The sequence below is a fragment of the Lissotriton helveticus genome, chromosome 1_1, assembly GCF_964261635.1.
Source record: "Lissotriton helveticus chromosome 1_1, aLisHel1.1, whole genome shotgun sequence".
NCBI lineage: Eukaryota > Metazoa > Chordata > Amphibia > Caudata > Salamandridae > Lissotriton > Lissotriton helveticus.
In genome coordinates this window covers 1,979,246,928-1,979,273,070 of record NC_136057.1, presented here as the reverse complement: position 1 = coordinate 1,979,273,070, position 26,143 = coordinate 1,979,246,928, and the positions used below count along the sequence as shown (strand labels likewise).

The 26,143-nt window shown below is 38.5% G+C and overlaps 1 protein-coding gene across 1 annotated transcript in view; it reads left to right on the top strand.

Moving 5' to 3' along the window:
* Nucleotides 1–26,143, top strand: part of DPYD (dihydropyrimidine dehydrogenase) — a 3,662,673-nt gene that overhangs the window by 3,498,069 nt on the left and 138,461 nt on the right. The gene's annotated exons all lie outside the window — the stretch shown is intronic.

The following is a 26,143-nucleotide window of genomic DNA, read 5'->3' as shown; positions in this document are numbered from 1 at the left end:
CATCATTCATGACATGGTCAGTGACATCACTGATGACATCACTGATGACATCTCAAATGACATCACTGATGACATCATCTAGTGTCTGTGTGTTTTTGTAAAGTTTAAATATGTTTTACATATTAAGAATGACTGGATGTATGGAAGACTGAGTGTGTGTGTGGCTGGCTGGGAGGTGTGTGACTCTGTGCATATCAATGTGTACTTGTATCAGTGATTGTATAAGAGAGTAAGTATGTGTTAGTATATGTGTGAAAAGTATGGTGTTCTGTGTTTAACTATAGATGAGGAAATCGAAGTGTGATTGATTCTTCACAGGACTGACTAGGTGTATGAGTGCATATGATAGTGTTCTAATAATAAGTGACTGTATGTATGAGTAATTGTATGGGTGAATGAATGAATGTGTGTGTAGACGTACGAATCAGTGAGTGCGTATGTAGTAACTGGTATTGGTGTGTCATGATGTCATCAGTGATGTCATTTGAGATGTCATCAGTGATGTCATTTCAGATGTCATTAGTGATGTCATCAGTGATGTCACTGAAGTATGGTGTTCTGTGTTTAACTGTATAGATGAAGAAATGGAAGTGTGATTGATTCTTTACAGGACTGACTTGGTGTGTGAGTAACTCCATGGATGAGTGGCAGTGTGTGACTGTCTGCATAGGTGTATGAGTGCATATGATAGTGTTGTAATAATAAGTGACTGTATGTATGAGTGATTGTATGGGTGAATGAGTGAATGTGTGTGTAGACGTAGGAATCAGTGAGTGCGTATGTAGTAACTGGTATTGGTGTGTCATGATGTCATCAGTGATGTCATTTGAGATGTCATCAGTGATGTCATCAGTGATGTCATTTGAGATGTCATCAGTGATGTCATCAGTGATGTCACTGACCATGTCATGAATGATGTAATATGTGACATCATCAGCAGTGGATTGCGGGTGCGCGATATATAGTTAGTGCAACTAACTATATATGGAATTTCAATGGTTTTGTGTGAGTAAAATAAGGTTTTCTAAATGCTAATTCCTAACTATATATGGTCTATAACCTATGGTTTTTTCAGTGAATTTTCAAGGTTTTGTAAATGCTAATTCCTAACTATATATGGTCTATAACCTATGGTTTTTTCAGTGAATTTCATTGGTTTTTTAACAGCTAATATCTGTAGCTGTAAAATGTATTCTTCTTTAAATCCAAAAATATATTTTATATGTTTATTAATAACTTTTTTTTTGAATATTTTTTTTTCTTCGTTCCCGCTTCGCGAATCGGGAAGCTTCCCGTTAGCTGACCTTGATGCCGCGAAATAGACCGCGAGCCGGTAAACGTTTCTTTACCGCAACTGCCGCGTTAGAAAACAACATCGTGACGCCTCCCGTCCGCATGACGTTTCGCGTTGTCGCGTGATACGTCATATGATGTGCTACGTTAGCGAACTGGTACGCTTACCGAGTCGCAAAGCACAGGTTTCTGGAAGCAAACCGGGAGGCCCTGCAAAGCGCGTAACGTAAACACAGCAGGTCATGTGACTTGGTAATAACACTTTTCATTGGTTCATTTCACTTTTGGTTTCCTAATGATGTAAGACTAGGTCATATAATCTAAAATGAACACTTTTCATTGGTTGAGAACTATTGTTTTTCCCAAATGATGAAAATCCCTCCTTCTTTCCTCACTCTGACTTTCATCATTGTGAGAGAAAGACCCTTTGTTACCAGTGAGCAATGGCTTCTTTAGTAGCTTCAGCTGGTGCTTCCCCACCACCTCCACCACATCCAAGGAAGAGTGGACCACCTGCTAAAGTTATAATTCAGCAAGAAGAGGAAGAAGAGGAACAGGACGACGAGCACGAAGAGAGGCACTTTTTGCCTGAGGAGCCCAGGACGTCTCACCGGAAAGAAAACTTCATTTGGCAATTTTTTAAATTTCCCAAAGGTCAGAAAAAAGTAAATGCAAGATACGTAACTTGCCTTATATGTCAAGATAGACTGTCCAGAGGGACCGACAAAAAATACAGTTTCGGAAACTACACAATGCATCGCCATATGACTAGGTGGCATCCTAACAACTACAGTGCTGCACAGTTTCGTAACGACCTAGATAATCTCCCTATTATGGCCAGAAGATCTGTTGTACCGGAAGTAACGGGACCAGAGGGCAGGGAGATGGTGCCAAATATACAAACGAGATTTCGTGAAGTAAAACAAGTCTGCGTACATTGCAGTGGATTCATTTGCTACGGAGAAAGTAGCATCACTCTGATCAACAGAGCTATTGAAAATCATGCTCATGTTTGTCCGAAACGCCCCAAACAATAAATTCTTTTTTTTTGTTTTGTTGCTCCTGTTGAGCCCTTTACAATGAATCGTTTTCGTTGCCCCCTCCGAAAAAATAACAAAAAAAATATAAAACTGTTCAGAAAAATTCAAAAAAAGTTAAAAAATGTTCAGAAAAATAATAAAAAAAATATAAAACAACAAAAACAATTTAAAAAAAAGTTCTTTTCAGAACTACCTCCCCGTTATTAAAAAATTGGTACAATATTTGGAACTGTGCCAACCTCTATTTCTCTTAGTTCGCTTCCCAGTTCGCTCCCCGGTACGCGAACCGGAAGCGAACCAAACATTTTTTTTTTTTAAAAAGAACAGTAAGTATAAGGGAAGGAAACAGACAGTTATGTTAAAAGAAAGACAGCTATAGGGGAGTAAACTAGAGATACTATTACCCGTAATCCACTGCTGATGATGTCACATATTACATCATTCATGACATGCTCAGTGACATCATCAGCAGAGGATTGCGGGTAACAGTATCCCTAGTTTATTCCCTATAGCTGTGTTTCTTTTAACATAACTGTCTGTTTCCTTCCCTTATACTTACTGTTCTTTTAAAAAAAAATTTTTTAGATCAGTCAGAAACAGTGAAAGTAATGAAATATAAAAGACTACGTAGAATATGAGCACTGTATGCAACAACTTTGACACTTACAGAAGCCTCACCTTCTCCATGCCTCCTACACAGTTCTACATGTACATCATAAATGCAAACAGAACAGAATTAATTATACATGTTAAATGGTTTATTTTTGCTGTTCTCAGAATGTATCAAATTTCACTAAAACAGTGACTTGAAGGTATTCATCATATAACAGCGGGGAAAAAAAACCACAATCAAAATGATTGTGTTTAAAAAACCCATACAACATAACAAATCAGAATTCAGAACTCCTTAAAGTTAACTTACTTTCCATGACGGCCAAGGATGTCCTATGAACAGCTTACACTCTGTTGTGCTGTTATTACTTTCAACCCGCCACTTTCTGAAAGAAAACCTCCATCGTTTTCAAAAACATGTTACATACAATAAATGACTTCTCGCTCTCTACCACACGTTTCCACAAGGCCAAATCGTGTCTGAGCCATTTATAACTCTTAGAATTCTTTTAAGCCAATCCCGTCATGTTGTATTTCCGCAACTTTCACAATTAAAATGTTGAAGATCATTTTCACAATCCTGGACTAGTAATATCTTCCCCTTCTTGCTCAATCATGTTCTACATTTCCTATCACACTGATACTGCTTACTATGAAGCAGACTTACACTACCTTTATGACTAGTACAAATATTTAATTCTCTACATCACTTTTAATGACAAAGCAATGTAAAACAGTAGACAGCATTGCAGACTTACATTCCCTCTACTCCATGTTTTGATTGGCTGCTTCAATTAGCTTATAAAAAGAAACAGTTTTTCTGAACTCATTCAAAGTGCACGTATTTCTCCATGACGTCCAGTGTTATGGTAAGAAGTTATGTCTCTGTACTACACTTATCCTCAAGGCCAAATCGTGTAGGAGCCATTAGAACTTCTTGAAATTCCTCAGAGCACATCCCGAGATTCTTTCCCTAAAATTTTGGTTTTAAAAACACAATGTAAGAGTTTTTAAGGTCATACGGCAATTTTTTTTTGAAAATTAAAACAGAATCATTGCAGAATGACCAGCCATTTCTACACTTTAAATAAGCTGTATAATGTCCTGATGTTATTGAAGGACCATCATGATATATAATTGCTACAGTTACAAAAGTCCTTCCTGATATTGACAACTGTGAAGCCACAAAATTTTTAATTAAAGTTGTCAATTTTGTTCCATCAGGCCTACATCGTTGGAACATTAAAATGACATACTGGCCATATGTTCGTATAAATAATGTGGACATCATTTCAGATTTACATTGGCTACACTCCATGTTGTGGTCAGCTGCTTTTACTAGCTTATTAAAAGAGACTGATTTACTGTCTGGCAAAGTTAAATATATAAATCTTTCTGAGTCTACACTAGTAGTACTTGATACCCTACAGTTCTCGCAGTCATGCTGCCATTGATAAGAAAGCCCAAACAGGTGATCTACATCTACACCTTCATCATGCAATACATCAAGCATATACATTAAAAACTCCTGACAATCTTGCTGACTATTTTGAGAGAATTGTGTTTGGCCTGAACATCTGTCTAACAGATTTCGAATTTCAGACACACTTTCTATGTTTGTTCTATCAGTGCTACATTTCTCTAACACAGAATTTAACAAACTGCAAAATCTTTGATCAGAATTGACCACAATCTCTTCTTTTACATTTTCTAGAGAAAACAAAACATTAACCACTACATTAGCATAGCAGTTGACACCAGAACTGTTTTCAAATTGAAAACCAACAACATCTTCAACAGAATCCTTTTTGTTTCTGCTTATAATTTCAGGTTCATCGACTTTTCGGCTTTTTGCTACAACCTCCCCAGTATTGGTCACATTTCTTCGTTTCCGGCCTACCACACGTTTCTCAAACAAAGGATACTGAGGGCGCATACTCTCTTCTTAACCTATTGTATTCCTTAACACAATCTAGATCCGCACAAATGTTTGTGACATCACACTCAATCAAGTACAATCCCGATAAAGTTCTAACTCGTGACAATGCCACATATGCCATACCCTCCTTGAACACAGAACTGCCAATATTCACCAATGCACAGTCTACACTTAAACCTTGCGATTTATGGATTGTCACCGCATATGCCAAGCAAACAGGAAACTGCTTACGACGAACATATAAGTCTTTTACAAGCAAAAATCTAGCAGAACAACGAGCAATTAGCTGTACTTCCTCAATGCCATCAAATTTAATTTTTAAAAATTCAATTCCATCTCTATTTCTGTATTTCACAAAATCAACAACATTACCCATTGATCCATTTACCAGACCTCTTTCAACATGTAAATTCCTTCTTAAAATTATACGGCAGTTCAAGCACACATTCAGAGTCTTTTCAAAACCCGCAGTTTTAGATATACTCTTCTCTAATGAATCCAATTTTGTTTTCAGATTCTCAGACAAAATAATTGTTGATCCCATATGCTCTACTCTGTCAATAGCTTCCAGTTTCACAATCTCTTGCTTTTCTAAATGCAACATTTTGTTGTTGAATTTGGCACATTCTGCAAGAGTTGGCATCAAACATATTCCAGATTTTTTCTCAGTAACTTTCTGAAAAATATTCTCAGGCACAACATCTTCGTCTGGATATAAATTTGTCAGTAATCGTGCATGTAAAGCTTCTTTCCCATGCTCGGTCACTTTTCCAATTCTAACATCTTGTAGAATAGTCTTGTAAACTTCATCCTTTGCCTGACGCATATTTTCATGCAGTTCAGCATAATTGAAGTTTAACCATATATTGACGTTGCCAATGCTCCCTAAGCACTTCCTGGTATCTTCATGCGTGAGCATTTTGAACACAGGTTGCCCTTTCACTGGTGTCAGCTGCAGAAGATCTCCGAAAACAATGATGTGTTTGCCACCAAATAACACATCATACTCTGTTTTGAGAACTTCTTGCATTCTCAAATGCACAAAGGCAAGCATGACATTGGAAACCATGCTTACTTCGTCAATGATAAGAAGTTTCATTTTCCTCAAGACTCTTGAAACTTCAAAACAAGCATCTCCAGATAGCTTGTGATATTCTAATTTGTTGTCATGCTCCACTGGCAGCATCAGTAAACGATGTAAAGTAATCCCTTTAATGTTATGTGCTGCCAGTCCAGTTGGAGCGGTGACAACACAAGACAGCGATGACTCTGTCCTTTCCTGCAAATAACATGAAATTGCTTTAATAAGGAAACTTTTTCCAGTTCCTGCTTCTCCACTCACATACAGTCGGACAGGCTTCAACGACGTAGATGAGCACTCTTTCTTGTCATGACTTAATCCATGATCAATTTGCATGGTAAGTTCGTCATATATTTTCCTCTGCTCAACGTTGAGTTGTCTTTCCAACTCTTCTAAGTTAACCGCATCCTCCTGAGCATGTGTCATGGCTCTTTCCACTTCATTCATAGCAGTGGCAGCTTCATTTTCGATAAGAGGTCCTCCTAGTGGATCCTGACTCAATGAAGCAGAACTCTGACTGTCCTGAGAACTGTCTCTGGCAATCTCGGCTGCAATCGTTGCTTCCTGCTCAATTTCCACATTCAACATTTCTACATATTTGGGAAAAGCAGGACATTCTATGGTCTCCTTGGCAGCATTGAATGAGTCTTCGTAACAAAGGAAATCTCCAAGCAGTTCCTCTTCTGCACGCCATGGCTTAAAAAGTTGCAAAAGTGCTAAATAGAAAAACTCCTTTTTTTCAGGAGATTCGCCACTCAATTTTCGATGGTTTATCAAGTGGCATTTTCTTTGCTTGACCAGACATCCCTCACTTCCTATTACAGCATACACTCCTTTCTCAGTATCTTCTTTGATGTTCCTCTTGAAAATGTAATTTTGCAGAACCTCATACAGACAAACATTCTCGAGGTGACTGCTTCGATTTGGATAATATGTATCCAACATGTTGCTCTTCAAAATGTCGGTACTGTTTGGCTCCTTTTCCGCCAAATACTCAATTTCCCGCACAGGTTTCAGAACTCGATTACGCGTTGCAGCAAGACCAACACTCGCCCAAACGATACTCCTGGACTTGGCATAGAGACTTGCTGAAGACAACCGGTCAGAACATTCGTAAGCTCCGATTTCTCGATGCGACAACATCTTCAGACTGAAACTGTACAACTTCTTGCTGAGGCTCTTTTCATGGGAAATGTCCTCCCACATATCCTTCAATTCTGTCTTCTCTTTTTTGGTGATGTAAGATGTCACATACCGAGCCACAGCCATACAGTTATCAGCCACAAACTGTATATCCATGTTAGCATTCCACATGGACAAAATCACCGGGTTGTAGTCGTTGATGTACTTGGACTCTTCGTTCCTCTTCAAATTGTATGTGTTTTTAGGTGATTTCTTCATCACATTATGTCGCAGCGAAGACATCAAACTGTTTACTCTTCCTTTAGAAATCACCGGTCGTGGAAAGCCGAAACGACATTTGGTGTAGAACTTGTCCTTGTTTCGGAATTTACGACGGCAGTACTTTCCACATCGATGGCTTTGGAAACGCAGAACTTTTTCTCTTAGGCTTTTCTTCTCCTTTGCGTTTGGAACAGCACACGTAGAATACTGTTGGATGAAACTCATCACTGAGTCTTCTGGATCCGTTCCAAATTTAGGTGCATCCTTGATCCACAGCAACATATGTATATGAGGAGCACCTCTTGCTTGGTACTCCTTTCTCCAGAAGAAATCCAACACCTCTCCAAGAGGTGGATTCTTCTTATTCATGATGAAAGACATCATAGCTTCAAATCTATGATTGAAGTACCTACATACATTGACTGGATCCAAAGAGCACAGTTCTCCGGGTGTCTTGAATTCGATGTTATCTACGTTAGCATTTGCCTCTCGTAGAAATTCAAGTAAGTCTTCCCAGCCATACTCGGCACAGCTCAGAGTGAGGAACCATGTGGGAGTACCTAAGTTCCTCAGCATACATTTTAAATCACCATGACGACGGTACCAGTACTCATTAGTACCACGCTGACACGCCATGAGATTAATCAGGTGAGAATCCAAAATACTGTCTTGGACATTGACTTTATCCATAAAGTCACTTGCCGAGATGTTTTGCATGTGTATACCACTTTTCAAGATGTGGTTCACTGCATATGACAGTCCAGACAGATCGCTTTCAAACAGGAGATGAAACAAATAAGGAATGCATTGTCGAAACCTAGCATCTCCTGCATACAATCGCAAAGTCCGGTATTCAGAAGCAGGAATTTGATGAGGTCGCTCATCATATCTTCCTCCCTGACCTGTTGGAAAAAGCTGTGGGAAACACCGAGCTTCCAAACTTTCCTCCCAAACACTAATGGGACTCCCTTTGGCTTGTTTCATTTGAAACAACTCAATAGCATTCCCCATGACTTCCTTGGAATGCAAAGGATGAACACTATAATGTTCATATATTTCTTCACTAGTAGAGGGTTCTACTTTCTCAATTTGACCAGCACACAAATCGCTATCCTCTTCCTCACTTACCTCCTCTTCTGCAACATATACATTCTTATAGAATTTTTTTTTTTTTTTCAAATACAATGTTGCCTTTTTAACTTTCCTAACATCTACTAAATCTTGCCATATTTTCTTATTCTTTGTCGGAACCCCATTAACTAAGATAACCAGAGGTTCCTCGTCCACTTTTTCTACTCCAATTGTGTTAATGTTTTTCTTCAAATCTAGAGGCAAATAAACAACTCTTCCCTTTAATCCTCTCTGTAAATCTGATGGAGGCAATTTCCCTGTCTTTGGCTCCATTCTTACAATAGCCTGAAAGGGATGGATACTTTGAATCAAAATAGATTCATAAGTATTTAAATCCTTCAATTCAGAAGGAATCTCAATCAATTCCATATTATTATGAACTGCTCTAGCAGGCATCTGGTTTTGATTTAATTTGTTACAACAATAAGTACACACACGTTGATCCAATCCCAAATCAAAACAATTTTCTACCATCAAGTATGTTGTGAAATCCTTCCATTCACTATTATTTTCCCTTTCACTTTTTGCATATAAATCCACTAACTTAGTCTGATTCTTATAATAAGTGCGTCGACAACACACACAAGTGAAATTTGGCCTCTCACTTGATTTGACCTGAAACGTCGCAATTTCCCTTTGGAAATTATCTGTACTGGAAACCTGTACACTATCTTCCACATTACCCGCTTCTTCTTGGTCAATTTCAACATTCTCCTCTTTACTTCCAAAGTAACAAAACTCAATTTCTTCACATATATTCTTCACATCTATTTCAGAACCATGCAAAAGAGCAGCGCATAATTGTTTAAGCATAATTGCTGGACTCTTAGCATAATACAACATTCTAACTAATTTCCTCACTTTATTATGATGCACTGCTAGCATCCTGAAATGATGAAAAACACTCTGGCATACTCTCCTGGAAAGACAAGCCAGTGAATGACCATGCAAACCTGTCACTTCTCTCACTCTGCAAGGATCTAATTCTTGCAACAACATCATTTTCTGCTTCAAACTTTTCTTATTAAATGACCGTACAAAATCACAAATCAAATTGATGGAATCCTGTCGCACACTACAAATACTACTACACTTCCAGGTGTACACAGGACCCTTAGCACGTCTTCCTAAAACCTCATTACCTAACACCTCTTCTGCCTCTGTTGTCACAAGTTTTTCTTTTTCAACTGGACAACCATCTTTCACTTCATAAGCACGACCACTGGTGTCAACTGCATGCACCAAATCATTATCCTGGAAATAACTCTCCTCATTAAAAAATGCCTCAGAGCTTGAACTATGCATCCATTCTCCAGAAAAAACTTCACAAAAATTACTACGATTAACTATTCTCTTCCATCTACTATTTCTTTTGAAATCATAAATTGCCTTGTTTAGCTTCCTAATTCTATTGATTATCAAAATAAATAACTTACGTTTAATTTCAAATGCCTGATCAATTTCTTTCTCAACTTTTTTTTTTCTCTTATAAAAAACCACTTTCTGTTGACCTTTCTTAATATTTTTTAACAAATTGCCAATTATCCTGTTGCGGAACATTCGTTTACGAATGTCCCTAAACTGTTGTTTCCTTCTACTATCATGCACAGAGTTATCTCTTGCTCTAGCAGTAACATTTTTGATTGGCCTTTCCTTTCCATTTGAATTGCTTCTCTTTTTATGGACTGAAACATTTTCTGTAGTAATATTTTTTTTACTACACATATTTCTTATGAATGTTTTTGTACTCTTACCCGGTGCTTTCTTCGTGACTTGACAAATCTTTTTGTTAGAGGACTGCTGCTTCTTTTGATTGGCCTGCTGTCTTTGACGTTTTGCAGCCTTTCTCTCTCTTTCTTTCGTTGGCATGGTGAAATGTTGAAATGATCTGCAGTTGAATCTGTGGTAAAATATATTAAAAAATGTTATTAACCACTATTACCAAACAGTAAATCAATAACAGTGATCAAAAACTTAACACACTACTTGACATTTTAAATAGAAGATTTTTTAGTCCTTGGCAAATTTACAATACAGAAATAGCAGAAAAGAAATGGAATTTATATTCATGTTACCTGTGCTATTTTATATGTGAATCTGATCTAATTTTATGAGCATATTTTAATATTTTATTGAAGACACTACACATAACCTGTTTTTGAAGGTGTCTTTATTTTTAAATTAAACGGTTTACACTTTTACTTTTTATTTATTATAAATTTTAAAAATAAATGTTTATAGTTCCATAGGCTCAAGCAGGTCAGCTTCCCACCCTATGTCATATAATTCGGACAAATCTGCATCCTCATCACGCTCTTCTTCATCCTCAGGATTTAAATCATCCAAGGGATCAACATCCACTGATGTTTCAATTACAAGTTCAATGATGAGGTCAAAATCAACTGATTGCAGATTGTCGCTCATGTTGATGTTGTCTTTATCTTTAAAGAAAGATAACAACAATGAGATGTTGCAGAGTAAGAGACAAATCTCAGAGATTATAATAGTAAAATTGTTTAACAAGAGTAACATTTTGCAGCTATTATTTAGCCATGTCCAGCGATGCTGAGCAGGTGAAGCCTATGTCTAATTTTTCAGTGAACAGGACTCATCTCTTCTTAACCTTGGATAAGCCTCACCAACTCTGTGTCCCCTGCACATACTTAAATGTAAAGGGGCAGATTTATGTTAAATGGCACATCCCCAGGCATGCACCAGTTAACGTGCACCGCTGCTCTGCCACCCATGGTGTGCCGTATTTACAATCAGATAGGAGAAAGCTGCGTCAAAACCCTGCGCCTGCTTTAAGCAGGCATAGGTCTTGACGCAACATTGTGGAGATGGGGCACCCCTGAGCCTTGCTTGAGCTGCATCGCACTTGCGATACAATTCCAGCAATGCGCCACCTTTACAGCACAGATACGTCACGCATCTGTGCCATTTTTGCCCCATGCTGCGCCGCATTGTAAATGCAGCACACCATGGGTGGCGGAACAGCGGCGCAAGATGACTGGCACATCCCTGGTGATGCGCCAGTCATCATAAATCTATCCCTAAGCTTCTTATCTTGTTACAGATGAACCGCCATATGTACCATCAAACTATTATGCATTTCCTAAATAGCGAATTTTAAGGAATAAATAGCAATTCTTTACCATTCCTAATTTGCAATGAACAAATTGCAAATTGCAAATTACCCATTCATTTCCATGGGCTAGGAGGCTCATAGGAATGAAGGTGCAATTTGCGATTAGCAATTAGCTCATCGCAAATTAGGAATTTTTCCAAGGGTGCATGGGTGTCTCAAGAACACCCTGCTGCACCCCTGAAAAAGAAATTTGGGGGCATATGGCGCACATACATGCCCTAAGGGCATGTATTGGCGTCATGTGGCACCTTTTTTTTTTTTTTTTAAATTCTTTTTGAAAAGAATTCGCAAATTACCACCAACTAGAAGTTGGTGGTAGTTTCCAAATCCTTAATGTCATTTTTTACATATTTTTAGTTTGATACATTGCATTTAAGGAATCACAAAATCTGCAAATCCTTCAGTGCAATCGCAAAATAAGGAATAGCAAATTTTGCTATTCCTTATTTTGCATCAAACTTGTTTGATACATACCATTTGTCTAATTAGCATTCGCAAAGGCTGAAATTTGCAGAATTTTGATCTTTGCGAATGGTAATTAGCTTGATACATATGACCCCAAGTGAGGCCTGTCTTGCAACATGGTGCATCTTTTGCATCACTGCTGCATCGGTTTCATGTGGCACTTTTTTTTACACCATGACACATCTGCCTAAATGCATCAATTTGTAATTTTCTCGCCTCATAGCAAATCTTTTGCACCGCCACTGCATCATAAAAGTGACGCACAGTGGCGCAAAAGAGACATACACCTATCATAAATCTGTCTCTACCATTTTAAATGATTAATCCAGGATGACGATAAGGTGTGGCCTATCCAGAGGTTTGTTTATGGTGAGGCCTACTCAGGATTGCAGATTAAAGTTACGCTTGATAAAGAATACAGAGGAGATAATACATGTAAAGGCCTACCAATGAAGTAAGTAATGTCCACTTTATTGCGCCAGTCATCATAAATGTATCCCTAACCTTCTTATCTTGTTACAGATGAACCGCCATATGTTCCATCAAACTATTTTGCATTTCCTAAATAGCGAATTTTAAGGAATAAATAGCAATTCTTTACCATTCCTAATTTGCAATGAGCAAATTGCTAATTGCAAATTACCCATTCATTTCCATGGGCTAGGAGGCTCATAGGAATGAAGGTGCAATTTGCGATTATCAATTAGCTCATCACAAATTAGGAATTTTTTCAAGGGTGCAGGGGTATCTCAAGAACACACTGCTGCACCCTTGAAAAAGAAATTTGGGGGCATATGGCGCACATACATGCCCTAAGGACATGTATTGGCGTCATATGGCACCTTTTGTTTTTTGGAAAAAAATGTTTTTTTGAAAAGAATTCGCAAATTACCACAAACTAGAAGTTGGTGGTAGTTTCCAAATCCTTAATGTCATTTTTTACATATTTTTTGTTTGATACATTGCATTTAAGAAATCGCAAAATTTGCAAATCCTTCAGTGCAATCGCAAAATAAGGAATAGCAAATTTTGAATTAAGGACATTTTAAGTCATTTCCACATGTGCAGTGTTTTGAAATTATGATTTGAAAATCGTTTTTGGGGAAAAGGAATGGTTTGCAAATTTATGACAAGGACATAATGGTGTATGCTTCTCTATAAGGCATTTCACTGTCTCTGATGTCATTTTTCCCATATTACATTATAAGACCTTTCCCCATGGAGCACATTCCTTGTAAATATGCTCCCACCTGTGCATGGTGAATTTAGATTTTGACTGTTTGAGTCACATAGCCATGTTAAAAGTGACCCAAAAAAATTGCAAACGCTTTAAAAAAACACATTCATGTGTCTTAAGCACATTTTAAGTCATTTCCCCGTGGACAGTGTTTTGTAAGTGGCGCAAAAGAGGCATACACCTATCATAAATCTGTCCCTAGCATTTTAAATGATTAATTCATGATGACGATAAGGTGTGGCCTATCCAGAGGTTTGTTTAAGGTGAGGCCTACTCAGGATTGCAGATTAAAGTTACGCTTGATGAAGAATACAGAGGACATAATACATGTAAAGCTCTACCAATGAAGTAAGTAATGTCCACTTCATTGCGCCAGTCATCATAAATGTATCCCTAAGCTTCTTATCTTGTTAGACATCAACCGGCATATGTATCATATAACTATTTTGCATTTCCAAAATAGCAAATTTTAAGGAATAAATAGCAATTCTTTACCATTCCTAATTTGCAATGAGCAAATTGCTAATTGCAAATTACCCATTCATTTCCATGGGCTAGGAGGCTCATAGGAATGAAGGTGCAATTTGCGATTAGCAATTAGCTCATCGCAAATTAGGAATTTTTCCAAGGGTGCATGTGTGTCTCAAGAACACCCTGCTGCACCCCTGAAAAAGAAATTTGGGGGCATATGGCGCACATAAATTTTAACAACATTCCATTACCTCAAAAACGATTTTAAATTCATAATTTGAAAACACTGCCCACAGGGAAATTACTTAAAATGTTCTTAAGACACATGAAAGTGTTTTTTGAAAGCCTTTGCAATTTTTTTGGGTCACTTTTAACATGGTTATGTAACTCAAACAGTAAAAACCAAAATTAACATGCACAAGTGTGACCATATTTACAATGAATGTGGCCCACGGAGAAAGGTCTTTTAATATAATATGGGAAAAATGACATCAGAGACACAGAAATGCCTTATAAAGAAGCATACACCATTATATCCTTGTCATAAATTTACAAACCATTCCTTTTCCCCAAAAACGATTTTCAAATCATAATTTGAAAACACTGCACATGAGGAAATGACTTAAAATGTCCTTAAGACACATGAAAGTGTTTTTTGATTGCCTTTCCAGCATGGTTGGGTCACTTTTAACATGGCTATTTAACACAAACATTCAAAATCTAAATTTGCCATGCACAGGTGGGAGCATATTTACAAGCAATTTGCGCCACAGAGAAAGGTCTTACATTAAAATGGGAAAAATAACATCAGAGACAGTCAATTGCCTTATAAAAAAGCATACACCATTATGTCCTTGTTATTAATTTTAAAAACAATTCCTTTTCCCCAAAAACGATTTTCAAATCATAATTTCAAAACACTGCACATGGGAAAATTACTTTAAATGTCCTTAAGACACATAAAAGCGTTTTTTGATTGCCTTTGCAGCATGTTTGTATCACTTTTAACATGGCTATGTAACACAAACATTCAAAATCTAAATTTGCCATGCACAGGTGGGAGCATATTTACAAGCAATTTGCGCCACAGAGAAAGGTCTTACATTAAAATGGGAAAAATAACATCAGAGACAGTCAATTGCCTTATAAAAAAGCATACACCATTATGTCCTTGTTATTAATTTTAAACACAATTCCTTTTCCCCAAAAACGATTTTCAAATCATAATTTCAAAACACTGCACATGGGAAAATTACTTTAAATGTCCTTAAGACACATAAAAGCGTTTTTTGATTGCCTTTGCAGCATGTTTGTATCACTTTTAACATGGCTATGTAACACAAACATTCAAAATCTAAATTTACCATGCACAGGTGGGAGCATATTTACAAGCAATTTGCGCCACAGAGAAAGGTCTTACATTAAAATGGGAAAAATAACATCAGAGACATTCAATTACATTATAAAGAAGCATACACCATTATGTCCTTGTCAGAAATATTATAACCATTCATCTTCCTCAAAAACGATTCTCAAGTCATAATTTGAAAAGACTCCACAGCTCCTATGCAGAAAAACACCCTGTCAGTACTAATACTTCACATTTTCTCCAATTACATTTTCTCAAAGAAACAAAATCTATTTGTAAAAACACTTGAGACAAAGCAACATTTGAAAAACACAACTTTCTTCATAATTTTCTCCTTAAAGCACACTATTCTCTATCTAAATTAAAGAAATATTTTCTCACCTTAGCAAATACTTTGAGTTTGAAAACAGTCTCAGAAACACACCAATTTGTCTTCAGCAGAGCAAAAGGTATGCACTCCAGAGTCTGCAGCTATCAAAAGCACAGAAATGCTGTAATTCTTCACACATATCTCTCATGTCACCCAATCAAAACTCTTCCCTCACTTTTTTTCAAATGAAAACCCTTCCCCCCTCTGCCATTTCATGCCTTTTCTGCATAGCAACCACCTCTTGCAAGACCTCTGGTGTTTGCAAGTTCACACAACAATGTTGCAATTGAACTCTGAACTCTCAGTGCACCTGCGTATCCACTGCAATCTTTCATTTAATGATTATTTATTGACCATTCAAAATACATCTTTCAAAGAACTCATCCATGCACCCTAACTTTCTGTTTTCAGCAATCAAAATCCACCAATCACTGTTACTGCTTCATTAACACAGAAACTCCACAGTTTTTTTCATTTTAAACTCTAATTTTTTCAACTGCCATTTCATTGCCACACTTCATCTGACTGCAGCAGAACCTTCTCTCACCATGTTTTCTGTCTGGATTGTTGGACATAGTTATATCCACTGGGCTCACAGGTATGCTGAGAACAGAAAATTACCTAACCTCAATTTACAAGATGTGGAAATTAAGTGGTTTGGCCACAGAGGATTAAAATGTCACCAATTGATACCATTGGTGAAAACCTTTATGCATTTGCCCAAACCTGACCTGTTAATTGTGCACTGTGGAGGTAATGATTTGGGCACTTTGACTGGGGTAGGTCTGGAAATGCTTTTAAAGGACACCTTTGAGCAATTGATGGCACTTTTTCCTCAGACTGCCTTGGTATATTCAAATATATGCCAAAGACAGAAATGGAGGTGGTCAAACCAATTTTGTCCACAAATTGAGAAGTCGAGGAAGCATGTAAACAAATCTGTTTCAGCTTACATGAGAGACCATGGAATGGGCTCCCTGTACAACAACAACTTGCGTTACTACATGCAAGATATCTACAGAGGAGATGGAGTTCACTTCTCAGATGAGGGCAACAGAGTTTTCATTCTGAATTTAAGACTGTGCATTGGTACCTACTTATAAGTACCTAAATGTACCATAAACCCAAAAGCTCTTCTCAGAGCTACCCTACATCTGATCACTCACAATTATTATTTTACTCTAACTTTTTTCACTAATTTTCAACAAAGTACGCTCCCCGGGGCGCTACCCGGTACGCGAACCGGGAGCTAACCTCGCGAAATTTTTAAAAAAAATGTTTTTTTTCGCACATATAAGCCTCCTCAGCCATCCTCACAAAACCTAGGGGGTCAAGATAAGTCTACCGTGCCCCCTTCTACCCATTCTGAACATTATTTGCCCTCCATTTTGTATCTTAATTCGACTGAAACACAAAATGGTGGACTCCCATAACGCTTAAGGTTCGCGAACCGGGGCGCTCAACAGTTCGCGTACCGGGTCGCTCCCCGGGATGCGCACCATCAAAAAAGGTGGGAAAGTAGTTTACAGAAAAACCACTGGAGACAATTTCACCAAATATAGATTAGCTCATACTACATACCAATCCCTACCATTTTCACAAATTTGATTGGAATTCCATTTAGCCATTTAGCCTGTAGACCTCTCTTAATACCCTGAGGTAAATTACTTCTCAAAACACATCTGAAGTGTTGGAATTGACAACCAATTAAAATGTTACTTTCATTTTCAACTTTTTTTACCTGACATTTGATTGGTTATGTACCTGAATATATATAAAAGAAGAGAATGAAACACAGCCATTTTGACTACTACTTCCTGGTGTACATTTCAATTGGATTTTCACTAATCACTTCAACTTCTTTCTAAAGGTAAGTTGTTATTTTAAAAACTGAACTATATTGTGCACTATCAGTTAATATGGTAAACTTTTTCTGATAGTTATATACTATCCCTCTGTAGTAGTTATAGATTTAGATAGACTTCTCTGTTATAGTTATGGATGGAGTTAGGCTTCTCTTTTATAATTATGAATTTACTTACGTTAAATCACATACACTTTTTTATATTCCTACTTCCACTCTGATACTATACACTGCCCAAAGATAAATTCACTGATTAAAAATGCCTATCTAAAATTAATCCCAACAGTGCCCTATCTCTACTAATATATATTTTTTTTATCCAAATTTCAGGCAACATGGAAGGCGAACAGAAAGTTTCATTTCAAATTGTCCTGCAAGAGAGCAGCCAAGAATTAATTGATCCAAATTATATAGAATTTATGGATGAAACTTGGGACCAAGAACTACTGCAATGTGTGCAAGCAGTGGATGACCTCCTTCAAAATGAGGACATTTTACACCCTCATAGATTACAAGCTATGTTCAATGAAAATGACGACATTTCAGACAGTGAAATGTTAGAAATGTTATTACATTTTGAAACACAATCACAATAATAAATAATTGCTTAAAAAATAAAAAAAATTAAAAATAATCAACAAAACCAACAATCAATTAACATACAGTATTTGAAAAAGTCTATCATTCATTTTTCATTGCAGTACGCTGCCCAGAACGCTTCCCGGTTCGCGGACCGGGCGCTACCCACGCAAAAAAAACAATTTTTTTTTTTTTTTTTTTTGCCCCGCGGGGCCCTTTTAAAACCTCCACATCAAACCTAAGAGGTCAAGGAGGATCTACTATGCCCCCTTATGGTCATTTGCCCCTTCGCTTTGGCCTCCTCTTGTCTCTCGATCCTACCGAGAGACAAGATGGCGGCCGCTACGGACTGTTTGCAATGTTTACAGACGCCGGAGAACCAATCAGCTTCGCAAACCTCCGTTACGCGAAGCGGAGCGCTGTTACAGATATATATCTTTTTTTGAACGTTAATTTCTCAAAATCCACTGGAGCACATATATTGAGACCTAGCAAAGGCACATCGGGCTACCAGTCCCTAATATTTTACCAAGTTTCGTGCAAATCCATTCAGCCGTTCGATTATTATTATTATTTATTTTTTTTGCCCCGCGGGGCCCTTTTAAAACCTCCACATCAAACCTAGGGGGTCAGCGAGGATCTACTATGCCCCCTTATGGTCATTTGCCCCTTCGCTTTGGCCTCCTCTTGTCTCTCGATCCTACCGAGAGACAAGATGGCGGCCGCTACGGACTGTTTGGAATGTTTACAGACGCCGGAAAACCAATCAGCTTCGCTTCACAAAGCTCCGTTGCGCGAAAAGTACGCGAACTGGAGCGCTGCCCGGTCCGCTGTTACAGATATATATCTTTTTTTGAACGTTAATTTCTCAAAATCCACTGAAGCACATATATTGAGACCTACAAAAGGCACATCGGGCTACCAGTCCCTACAATTTTGCCAAGTTTCGTGCAAATCCATTCAGCCGTTCGGGCTAAAAGTGAGGCCAACCGCCCTATGGAAAACTTTTCAGGGGCTGCTCAGAAACAAAATGTTCCATTTTCCTGAAAATTTCAGCCAATTCCGTCCACAAACGCCAAAGTTATTAGACATAGAATTTTCAAAAATCCCATAGAGAAAAAATCCTAACTATATATACCTACTGGCGACCGCCAGTAGGTAATATATATATATATATATATATCTATATATATATATATATATATATATAGATATATATATATATATATATATATCCGTCTCTTTGGTTCCTCTTACCGGGGCATGCAGTGCTATAATGTCGGTTCGTAATTCCCAGCAGCAGAACCACACCGCAATTTAAACAATACATCCTGTTTCCTATTTTCATTTGGGTAATGAATCTTGCCCCTATGTAGGCACAATACTAGCGTGCACTGTACGGGTACTAGACTGAGTGAACACAGTAAATGCTCATTAGTATAGGAACGTGTGTAATTTTCACCAATAGGGCGGGGTGAGAACTAATCTAAGTATATTCATGCAGTTAGTTTGTGCCTTATGGGTACTTTACCGAGTGAATGAGGTACTAAATGATTATCAATCATGTTTTAAGCAAGGGAGATTCCCTCATGACTTTACCAACATGGCGGCGAAAGTATTGACAAGTTTAAATTAATGAATTGATATCATTTATATTTTTTTCTCACTACGGAAGAAAGTTACAATATTATTCAATGCTGTTATATTTCATAGCATAAATGTCTATGTAACTGACAAACATGTGGAAAGATGGAGCATTTCATTGCAGTGTAACCATTCTGTAATGGCGGATCAAGGTTTGCAGAGAATAATGTGACCTGTGATGCATGTGATTATACCATCGTTTATGTTTATTTAACATGCTGAGAATGTCGGGGCTGTACCCTGTGAGCAAGACACAAGTTAGTGTCGAAACGTGTAGCGTTATTTGGGAATAAAGAAAAATTCTTGAGCAACCAGCTTCTGAGTGTGCATTGCTTATGAGCGCTGGAAGGAATTATTGAAAAAATAAGGGACCACATAACATGTGAATCTAAGTGTGTGGTATACAGACTGTTGTGCCCTTGCGAAAAACTCTACATAGGGAGTACAATCAACAAACTTAAACTCAGAGTCTTGCAACATCTGAGAGCGATCAAGAATGCGGACACAAGTTACCCTATGGCAATACATTTTGCTAAGTACCATCAATCCAATCCAAGTTTGCTGAGATATGCTGGAATAAAACTATGCAAATTATCTGAAAGAGGGGGAGACCAAACACTACTGTTACACAAACTTGAGTCACAAATGATATTAGCAATGGGCACAGAACATCCCTTTGGGCATAACTTGGATGCCGAACTACACGTACATCTGTGAAATGAGTATGAAATCACAAAATGCCTTGCTGATCCAAGAATCCTTCTGTATCTTGATTTATAAATCTGCAATATTGTGAAATTATTCAATAAGAAAGGTCGCCACATTAGATCAAGTTTGTTCAATCTATATACGACTTTCTAACAAAACTATAATCTGTACATAGAGAAAGACTATAATTCGGTGAAATTCAAAAACCAATGTGTCCCGTACTATGTTCTAATTTTGAATGTACTTTACAAAGTTTAAAATTGCAAATACCAGGTGAAATGTTGAACTGTGATAGTTATCTGAGAGGGTAGATTGCAATGTACACATCAAGGAATTGGTGATGAAGAAAGACCGAATCGTCTTGTAAATATGTGAAATATGTACAGTCCAAGTGTAGCCAGGTTCTGAGCTGGGATGGTGCATTGAGCTAAAAACGGTGATGGATTAAAACCATGATCTCTTGACTTGGTAAGAGTATTCTGCATCATTCAGAAACTCTGTCCATCACCAACCCCCTTTTCCAAAATCAGGCAAAGTGTACTAAACACCTAGTTTTGTCTTTTGGACTTTAGCGATGGGAGAGGCTCCAGCACTTAACTGGGCATTAGAACTAAATGTTGCGTAAAAAGCAAACCACCCCCATAAATAGAGAATCAAACACTGTATATAGATTGTAAATATGTAAGTGCAATATATATATAATGCAACAATCTAACAAAAAGTACTTCACAGTAATGTTTGACTTGATTTGTAAAGCGTTAGTACAATGCACCTTTAAACCATCTATAAAATGGCGACAATTTCTGTTTCTAAAAGTTAATACAAGGTTGACAGTCTAGACTTTTAATTGAAATGGAAAAGGGGACTTAATTTTTGTACTGCACAATGCACTTTAAAAAGGGTCTAGACATCAAGGACTCTATGGTCCAGTGGAAGGCTTGTAGTAGCCGAAACGCGTAGGCCGTCCTAATCGTTGCACGTTCTTTTGCACATGCTGTGTAAATAAATACTTTTGTTTAAAAATCTACCTGTTGCTGTGCCGTGACTTCAATCGCCAGGAGCGAGGTGAGAAGAATCCAAGAAATATATATATATATATATTACCTACTGGCGGTCGCCAGTAGGTATATATAGTTAGGATTTTTTCTCTATGGGATTTTTGAAAATTCTATGTCTAATAACTTTGGCGTTTGTGGACGGAATTGGCTGAAATTTTCAGGAAAATGGCACAGTTTGTTTCTGAGCAGCCCCTGACAATTTTGGGGGGGTTCGTCAAGGGGGGGCCGAGAAAAAAGGGGGGTCCCAAAACGCGTTTTTCCCATGTTAATTTCCATAGGGCGGTTGGCCTCACTTTTAGCCCGAACGGCTGAATGGATTTGCACGAAACTTGGCAAAATTGTAGGGACTGGTAGCCCGATGTGCCTTTTGTAGGTCTCAATATATGTGCTCCAGTGGATTTTGAGAAATTAACGTTTAAAAAAAGATATATATCTGTAACAGCGGACTGGGCAGCGGCCCAGGACACGTACTTGTCGCGCAACGGAGCTTTGTGAAGCGAAGCTGATTGGTTCTCCGGCGTCTGTCAACATTCCAAACAGTCCGTAGCGGCCGCCATCTTGTCTCTCGGTAGGATCGAGAGACAAGAGGAGGTCAAAACAAAGGGGGAAATAACTATAAGGGGGCATAGTAGATCCTCGCTGACCCCCTAGGTTTGATGTGGAGGTTTTAAAAGGGCCCCGCGGGGCAAAAAAAAATAATAATAATAATAATCGAACGGCTGAATGGATTTGCACGAAACTTGGCAAAATATTAGGGACTGGTAGCCCGATGTGCCTTTGCTAGGTCTCAATATATGTGCTCCAGTGGATTTTAAGAAATTAACGTTCAAAAAAAGATATATATCTGTAACAGCGCTCCGCTTCGCGTAACGGAGGTTTGCGAAGCTGATTGGTCATTCTGTCACTGGGCTATAGTTGGGCTACATCTGGCTGATATTTGGGCTACATTTGTTTTTTTGTGTGTCTGGCGGCCATCTTTGGGCTACATTGGGCTACATTGGGCTACATTTGGGCTCCAACATATATATAGGCCAATGTAGCCCAATATATATTTTTCAAAGTTAATTTTCGTAAAAACCACTGGAGCATATATCTTGAGACATAGCAAAGGCACATCGGGCTACCAGTCCCTACAATTTTGCCAAGTTTCGTGGAAATCCATTCAGCCGTTCGAGCTAAAAGTGAGTCCAACCGCCCTATGGAAATGAAGGAAATGAATGGGTAATTTGTAATTAGCAAATAGCTCATCGCAAACTAGGAATGGTAAAGAATCGCTATTTATTCCTTAAAGTTCGCTATTTAGGAAATGCAAAAAACTTTGATGATACATATGGCGGTTCATCTCTAACAAGATAAGAAGCATAGGGATACATTTATGATGACTGGCGCATCACCAGGGATGTGTTAGTCATTCTGTGCCGCTGTTCCGTCACCTATGGTGTGCTGCATTTACAATGCGGCGCATCATGGGGCAAAAACAGCACAGATGCGTGATGTATCTGTGCCGTAAAGGTGGCGCATTGCTGGAGTTGTATCGCAAGTGTGATGAAGCTCCAGCAAGGGTCGGGGGTGCCCCTGTCGCAGGGTTTCTGTTCTCACACAGAACTGTGGACAGAGGATTGGAACCTCGGCGAATTAGGGTGTCCCAAAACTCACGTTAGTAATCAAAAACTCCTTAGCAAGCTAGGTACAGTGTCACATTGGATATAACAAACTCTCAATGTTTAGACAATCCAGAATATGAACTTATAGTACCTCAGGATACGTGGAACTCATGAACAGTCGGTCGTTATATATTTCTTAGAAACCAGAACATGGAGTTAAGAAGAACACATGTGTATTTGAAATGTTTATTTACTAATGCCGTCTTCACAGGCGTAGTATCTTAGATAATACAAGTACACATATTATCAGTAGCAAAATTACCAGCATAGTTACTAGTACATAAAAAGCGAATGGTGATAGTATGTTAACATGCTGTAAATGAATAAGAGTTAGCAACACTTATAAGCAGCCGCGGGCCGTGGAGGGAGTTACGGTGGGGCAGGGAGGCGGGGAGGGGGAGGGGCAAGGTAGAGAGGGCTCCACCCTGCTTCTTCCCCTCCCCGCCTCCCTGCCTCACCGTAACTCCCTCCACGGCCCGCGGCTGCTTATATCTCACCCTCCCTAATACACATATTATATTATTTGCTAAGAAGGTCTCTTTGTGTTGGTTTAGGGCGTGCCCATACTTTAGTGTTTTAGATTTGAAGGAATCACATCAGCATACACCAGCTCTCTCTTCATGTGAGCCGCATCAACTGTTGTGTATGTGTGTTCGGCAAAGCAATATAAAACCCGCCTCATGCCCAGAATTGGCAGAAGTTGCACTTATGTTATGAGTATGAAGTCGTGGAGATCAGACCTCATAACAATTCTGTATCGTGTTGTTCTTGAAACTTTAGCACTCGCTGTACAGATATAGTTTAACAAGCAAAGCAGATAGTAGAGCAATAACATATTATTCTCATGTAAACCACGATGAACTACTAGGTGGAAAGCTAAAGCAACAACTAAGTGTCGAGTGCAGAAGTTGCAAAAAAGGAAAAATGGCGTTTAAACCGGTAATGAGCCCATGCTAACTTAACACGGTGTAAAGATATCCAGGACCTAGATGACACCTCCCCATGATCCGGAAACGAACTGAATAAGATAATAGAAGTGCCATCTCATGAGAGCAGATTGCAAGTTTATATGTGGACGGTCCGCAAGGTAAAGCATTAAAAACTAGGAAAATTTAATGCTAAAGAAAAATAAAACAGCCAAGTACTTTATCGAGTCTTAAGCCAATAGGCAAGGTAAATAATAAAAACTTGACAAATAAGTCAATGAATTGTCAATGAAAGGCTAGTACTCAGCATATCAAACATGAAAAAGGTCTATGACATAACTGTGTATGCAAAATAAGCTGCAACAGCCTCCAATAGGAAGTCACCGTCTTCATCCGAAAACAGTTCAGCCATCCAATTTAAAAGCGGAAAAGAACATACGTGCTCTCCCAGCACCGGATCCTCTATCACCATCAGAGGACAGCTCGGTGGGTTTTCAAGAAAGCTCTGTTCCAAGAAAGACTGTGCTGCCGCCAGTAAATTCCAGGGACCAAGTAGTCCATGCATCAATGCCACAGCCATAATCCTTTCGCCAGGACAAACCAACTCGTGAGTAATGATAGGAGTCATCAGCTGATTAAAGTCGACGTCAGGAGAAACCGGTCCGCAGAGACACAAATCAATGGCCCAATCGAAATCACAGGTCAGGCAGTGAAATACAGGCTGGACACAGGTGAAGTAGGAGAATCGAAAAGATAATCCATATGCCGTGCTTAATATCGCCAACGGCATTGTGCCATAATATTCTAGCATGCGATTGCGGAACAGTGTCAGCAGCTGCAGGGTGGGAGGTTGCATAGGAGGGACATCCATATTTAAAAATGTAAAAAAGCACAAGAGCGTCCGCTGGTAATGCAAGTAAAAATGCCAATCCACGAACCAGAGTGGAGAAAATAGAATGAAAGGAAGCAGGGATGAGTCCAAAGATTTTCTCAAATGAAGTCACGAGACCACTGGTAACAACTTTAAAAAAGTGCGCCAGGGACTTTGCGGAGGATGCGTTAAAGATAGTCGGAACCATCTTGCTGAATTTGAAAGGCAAATCTGAATTGAAAAGTGTGTGCACCTCTGTACGGGTGTTCGCTATGTGAAGCACGAAAGTTTCACGGGCCGAACTCAAGGCCACCTCTCTCTGAGACAAAAGAGCTCTTATTCTTGCCATGCCGTTGAAATCTGTCCCAAGGTTGGTATTTGTGGCCAGATTGAAAACTCCCTATGTTCATGTGTGGGAGGAAATAGAACATTTCTGCAGCAAATAACCCGTTCACTTACTGTTACGATAAAAGGAATACTTTTAATTAACTCAGAACTATCTTCATTATTGAGCATCAAATAACTACCATTTTCCAACAACTTGAACGTGGGGATGATAGCAGGAACTGGCGTGCCTTGCAACACGCAAGCCATATTTGGTCGGTGTTTGTTGCATGAACCGTGTAACTGTATGTGCCTACACATTAGTGAATGATCTGGCGTCTCAGTGCATTCCTCTCCATTCAGATAAACTTCTTGATCATCTTTGAAACATCTGTATGTGTATGGAAGCGACCAGACCTCATGAAGAAAAGCACTACCTAAAGGTTCATAACGACCTATTGGTATATATTTCATACAATTTGAAAACTTATATAAAGCAAAAGGCAGCGTTATTAAACCGTGGATAAGGCACGTTGCCAAAAAACCCGCAATCCTCTGCTGATGATGTCACTGAGCATGTCATGAATGATGTAATATGTGACATCATCAGCAGTGGATTACGGGTAATAGTATCTCTAGTTTACTCCCCTATAGCTGTCTTTCTTTTAACATAAGTGTCTGTTTCCTTCCCTTATACTTACTGTTTTTGGTTCACTTCCGGTTCGCGTACCGGGGAGCGAACTGGGAAGCGAACTAAGAGAAATAGAGGTTGGCACAGTTCCAAATATTGTACCAATTTTTTAATAACGGGGAGGTAGTTCTGAAAAGAACTTTATTTTTTATTTTTCAGAACATTTTTTTACTTTTTTTGAATTTTTCTGAACAGTTTTATATTTTTTGGGGTTTTTCTTGGAGGGGGCAATGAAAACGATTAATTGTAAAGGG